General features: G+C 43.1%; 1 protein-coding gene across 6 annotated transcripts in view; it reads right to left on the reverse strand.

Moving 5' to 3' along the window:
* LOC127673362 (zinc finger protein 431-like) overlaps positions 1 to 6325 on the reverse strand; it is a 273064-nt gene that overhangs the window by 106230 nt on the left and 160509 nt on the right. The window lies entirely within an intron of this gene.

Genomic DNA, 6325 nt, shown 5'->3' on the forward strand with positions numbered 1-6325 from the left:
CTGGGGAGGATGCAGGCGATTAGAACCTCTGGGTCCATCTGTGTGAGGATTCAAGTGTCTCTGTTCAGACCAGATGACAAGAAGGAGGGAGAGGTGGCTCTTAAAGCTGAAGATTTGACCTCCAGTGTGAAGATGACTTGTCTTCAATAATGGTGCTTCTGCTAGACAGACTTTGGATGGGAAGGTTGCCAGCCTGGCATAGAAGGAAGCCAGTCTTCTTCACTGTCAGTTTCCCTTCAAGCTGCTGTCTCTTTACCCTTCCTCTGGATGTGGTATGTCCTTGTCTGTCTCTCTCAGACAGAGAAGAATCATTATCTCTTTCATTATCTGACTCTTCCCTTCACTTCTGTTCACTTCCCTCTCTCCCCTCCTTTTTTCTTCTAACCAAAAGACAGAAGACAAGAGCTACACAACAACCTCTCCCTACTGCATAAATGCATAGAAAATCCTATGCTAATTACTTGCCATAGGTTGCTGTCTGCCACAGAGAGAGTTATAAAGAATAGATTATTTGGCACAGAGAATGGAAGCTACAAAGTCCTTGGACATGGCCACAACAACTGGCAAGGCCATTTGTGCTGTGTCACAGGATGACAGAAGGCAAGTGCATATATAAGAGACAGAGAGCAAAAGCAAGCAAGAAGACCAAGAGGACAGGAAGGACAAGAATCCATCCCACTTGGAAGATAACAGCATCAAACCACACATAAGGGACAGACCATCACTCTTTCAGAGGCCTACCTCCCAGTACTGTCATTACAGTAATAAAACATCAATATGAGTTTAAGAGGACATTCAATCTGTATTTCTTATGAAACCATAGAATGGGTATAAGATGTGAGTCCTACACTTTAAAACATTGGTTCTCAACATTCCTAATACTGCAACCTTTAATATAGTTAGTTCCTCATGTTGTGGTGACCCCAAACATGAAATTATTTTGTTGTTACCTAATAACTAATTTTACTACTATTATGAATAATAATGTAAATACCTAATGTGGCTGATATCTGATATGTGGCTCCTGTGAAAGGGTCATTTAATTCACAAAGGGATCATGTCCCACAGGTTAAGAAATACTGCTTTAGAAGCTTGTAAGATAAAGCTTACCATGGTTTATGTAGCTATGTAAAGGGTCAGGACTGAGCATCTCAAGGATAGTGGAGTGGCCTTACCTGCTGGCCCCAAAACTGCTTTGCATGAAGACTCTATCAATGCTCTCTGAAAGCCTGGACCCAGGGGTAGAAGGTCTGCCTCTAATGAGATCAGAGAGGTCATGTGACCATGGAAGTATTCCTCACCTCCCAATCATGTAGAGTGGATCCTGCCTAGAGTCAGATGGCAGGAATCTCACTGTTCGGCATTGTCAAAGCAAGTTTCAGCTGTCATCTGAACATAAATCTAGAATTACCCAAAGAGGGAACCTCAGCTCAATAATTGCCATGATCAGATTGCCCTTTGGGCATGTCTGTGCAGCATTTCCTTAATTGCTAATCGATTAAGAATGCCCCTTCAGCTTGGATGGTACTGCCACCCCTAAGCAGGTGGGCCTGGGTTGTATAGAAATAAAAGCTGAGCAAGCCATGGGAGAAAGCCAGTGAGCAGTATTCTTTCTCAGCCTCTGTTCCAATTCTTGCCTCCAGGTTCCTGCTAAATCAGGGAATAACCCTAATCCCCAAGCTCAATTTGTCAGTGTTTTTATCACAGCAACAAAAGCAAACTAGAATATAAATATTTTTTAAGGGGAAAAAGCCTTTATTTTAGTATTTTTACTGTATTATATTTTTATTTTTTAAGAATTTCATATATGTAGTAAATAGTATATAGTGAATAGTGTATAGTGTATAATATATAATATATACATTGATGGTGTCCCCTTTCTAACTTCATGTCTTTTTTTCTTTTTTATATTTAAAAGGAAATTCAAGGTGCAATTAAGTATCTAAATATTTTTTTACAAACAGGGTGAGTAACTATGTTTTTCTTTTTTAACACAGGTTAATTTGTTTGGGACTTGATATTATTAAACAGTGTAAGTTTAAATTGAAAATTGTGAGGCAAAAGTAAATAAAATCAAATGGGAGTTTAATTGTTTAAACTGATGAGTATAATATCCTTTCAAAATAAACCCACTGCATCTAGTTAGTGTTGCCTGTATGCCTATGGATATGTGACCATCCACCCAAGCACCAGCAACTTACAAGGAGCTACAGCCCTAAAGAAAAATAACTTTCCCTCTCCCAACAAGACATCACCTGCCAATAGATCCTCAGGGGAGTTAGGCCTCAAGAGCACCTTTTGTCTCTAAGCTTAGAATGTTGACTGGGTGGGTCTTGTGTAGGGCTTGTGTAGACAACCATGGCTGCTTCGAGATCGTGGTGGCAGCAGTCATGTGTGGAAGACACAGAATCACAGCTATCTTTCCCAGTCTCTGGGTTTTAAAGTCTTCTAAGATGTTCCCTTGGGTGGAAGCGGGTAATGGTGGTGACACAGATGTTCGTTTAGAATTGAGACTTCAGACGTCATTCTTGCTCAAGCACCACAGTGGCATCTCACACACTTGCTCTGTTTCTTGGCCTATAACATTAAGGTGTAGTGGCTTTGAAGACTTTCTAGCCCCACACTCTAGGATTCAGCAGCTTTGAACTATTACACATTTGTGAGATGTGATTGTCTTGTTACTGCCTGTAGCAATAAAGGTTTCAGTGAGACAGTGAATCTGAACTTGGTCTTGAAGGAAGAGGAGGTCTTGAGCTAATGGGATAGTACAGGAAGGACACACACACAGAGAAATATGGGACCATATGATTAGAGCCGAGCTGCTAAGATCAGCCGTGCTTAGAGCTCATATGTGATATCCTCCAGGGCTCAGGAGCATACTAGCTTCATCCAAACATCTTAGGGATCTTGTGACTAGAACAAGGTTGTCTGTCTGTGGAGCTAAGCAAAGATAACCCCTCTAGAAAGCAATCTGAGATGACACCAGGAGACTTGGTTTATGGTGCTTGTGATTTACTCTCACATTAACCACTCATCTGACTACCCCAGGGGCTCTTCTTTCTAGGGGAAGGAAGCCCTGGAGAGTGGGATGTGGCATAAATTGATACTTGACAAAATTCAGTTTTCAAGTTCTTGGCATATGCTGTTTCAAGTTCTTTTACACCTTGAAAATGTTACAGAAGTCATAGAGTGCATAGCCAACATTGTACCAGGAGGTTCCTCTGTGAGAAGCTGTCCTTGGCAAGGGAGTTAGCCACTTTAATTACTACTCACAGACACTCCTTTGAATGGTTCCTGAATGCTCCAGCTATTATTATTCTGGTTGCTTCTAAAATAAAGACTACAAAGACTCCTATCTTATTTTCATGAAGTCAGTTTTTCTAAAGAAAATTACAGAGCTGAGAAGGAGAGAAATACTATTTTCCAGATGAGCTCAGAGTATACTTGATGGTCAGGAGCAGGGGCTGTGTTTGGATGAGCCAGGTATAATTTATGGGGTTACCAGCCAGTTTCTATCAACATCCATGGAGTTCACTGTCATCTCTGTGGAGGAAGTGGCCCAATTATCATTCTTCCCAAGATATCTTAAGTGACCTCCTGAACTTGGGCTGTTCTGAGTTGCCACTAGTACTGTTTTTCTATGTCGTTCTGCTTTCTGTTGCTACAACAAAATATCAGAGGTTCCACAGTGTGTTAAAAACAAAAAAGAAGTCTAGAGCAGATGAGTTGCCTCAGTGAGTCAAGGCCCTTGTTCTGCAAACATGTAGCCTGAGTTTGATTTCTGGGGCTTATATCACTTTAGAAGGAGGTGAAAAAGTTCCAAAACATTGTCCCTTACAACATGCACTATGTACCAATAATAATGATAATAACACAAACAGTTCATGTAGATAATAGTTTTGAAGGCTGCAAGGCTGAACTTAGGTGGTCTCATCTGTTCAACCTCTGGTGATGGGCCCCTAGGTTTGTTTACATTTTGATACATGACACTGTGGTAGAAATATATTTCAGAAGGAAAATCAGAGACAGAAATTCAAAAGTAGGGCTTGCTCCTTCATAACTATTCCCATTTGAGGGAATTAAGTTCCATGAGAACAAGTTTATCCCTTCCAAGCGTAGTGCCCCCCCTTTCCACTAGGTTTCACTTCTTAATGGCCACACCACCTCCTATCATACGAGTGCCGAAGCCACTAGCATGCAAACCTCTGGAGATACTTGGCATCCAGACCATTGCAATTGGCGGTTACTTTCTAGTACACATAGGTTCCATCAGCTGGAGAGGAGAGAGGCAAGACCTGATGGGATTTGGTTCATTTAGAACACTTTGCTTGATCTCAGCCTCCGACTGAGTCTGGCTATGGGCAAAGGTGGCCACCAACCAGGTGACCACGCCACAGAGCATGTTGAAGGTCTGTTGCCAAAGCGCCATGTAGGGAAGGGCACATTTCCATGACACCTGGCTATACCAGGACAAAAGGCCTATCAAGAGAAGTTTCTGGGTTAGGGCGGTTGGTTCAGGGGAAGAATAAATACCAGCTGCACGGCCCCCTCTCCTGGGAATATTAGCTTGTGATGAGTCCTTAATGTCATCCTCATTTAGAAGCAGCTTAGAAAATGTTTTCTTTTTTAAAGTTTGTGAAATTTAAAAGAACACATGACAGTGAAGAAAGAATCTGAATCCCAGGAACACCAAAATCAGGGCCAAGAAAAGCAAGGGTAAAAGGGTGTGGCCCCCACAGAACCCCTCTAGGTCAGTGTCCATATAGCCGGCCATGTGGAATGCTTGTTCTCTGAGCTCCACTATAATTCCCAGGTCATATTCCAGGGTGTCTCATGAGGACAGCCATGGAGGATGGTAGTGGCTGTGAATCTGTCTCCCTGTGATAGGCTCCTTGGTGTCTTCTTAGTCAGTTCATTTTTAGCACGTGTTTGTGATTCTGCAGATGTAACTAAAACACATCTGTGGAGAGTGAGAGCTCTTTTCTGATGCCACATCTAGAGCCAGAGTAAGTGATGAATGCTGGGCTGCCCCTCAGGTTAGAGCTGCCATCTGAATCACCCAGTGGCTTCAGTTAGTATCCCTGTGGGGAGTCACTGACTGCCACCAAGGACTCAGTCAGTCAGTGCCAGGAGACCTGTGCTAGAAATGCAGAAGGACAGGGCTGGTTGGGGAAAGCAGGTCCCCGAAGTAGGAAGGAAACTGCTGATAAGGCAAGGAATGTAGGGTCGGGGGCACCTGGAATCTGGACAGCTGTAGCAGAATGCTGATACTGTGGAGGAGGAGGAAGCTCTGGCACCAGACTCACCCAGCCTACAGTTTTGCCCTAAGCCAGGCCTGTGTCAAGTTTCAAAAAGGAGCCTGTCAGCATATTAGAGAAGGACTGTGTGATACTTGCTGGCCTTCGGAGGCCCAGGTAGATGGGGCCTGAACCTTCCCCCTTCCTGTTACTTGCCATCAGCTGTGAGCATGATGACAGTTTCACATGCCCTCATGGAAGGGTGTGGTAAGCTAAGGCAGAGCTGTAGGTAGGGCAACTTTATTTATTTTTTTTAGGCAAACGATGTAATTGCCTTCTTTTTTATTAGTTAATTTATTTACATTTCAAAAGGTATCCCCCTTCCCTGTTTCCCCTCTACAAATCCCCTATCCCTCCCCCCTGCCTCTATGAGGGTGTTCCTCAACCTGCCCACCCACTCCTGCCTCAGAGTGCTAGCATTCCCCTATGCTATGCTTTACTACCCAGCCTAACATTTCTTATTTCGCTTAAGAGAAATTAGATCTTTCTTAGAAATGGGTTGAAATTTTTCCACAAAATAGCAAATATAAGGAGATATCTTTCAAAATGAGCAAAGATGCTTTGCACATTGAATAATAATATGAGAAAGCATGCTACATGCAAACGGAACAGTAATCCATCTCTTCACTCTCTTATGATTGGGAAAGAGGATATACTATGTACAGAATACACACACACACACACAGAGACACACGCGCACACACACGCATGCACGCACACAGAATACCATCTACAGATACCAATCCCAGACACTATGTCTGGTAAACATATACATTCCCCTGTGTATCGAACTTTCACAAGACCAAGGGCCTTTCCTCCCACTGATACAAGATAAAACCATTTTCTGCTACACATGCTGCTGGAGCCATGGGTTTCCGCATGTGTACTCTGGTTGGTGATTTAGTCCCTGGGAGCCTTGGGGGGGTCTGGTTGGTTGATATTGTTGATCTCCCCATGGGGTTGTAAACCCCTTCAGCCCTAACTTCTTCATTGGGATCTCTGCACCACGTCCTATGGTTGGCTGCATG

Source organism: Apodemus sylvaticus, chromosome 22 (assembly GCF_947179515.1).
Source record: "Apodemus sylvaticus chromosome 22, mApoSyl1.1, whole genome shotgun sequence".
NCBI lineage: Eukaryota > Metazoa > Chordata > Mammalia > Rodentia > Muridae > Apodemus > Apodemus sylvaticus.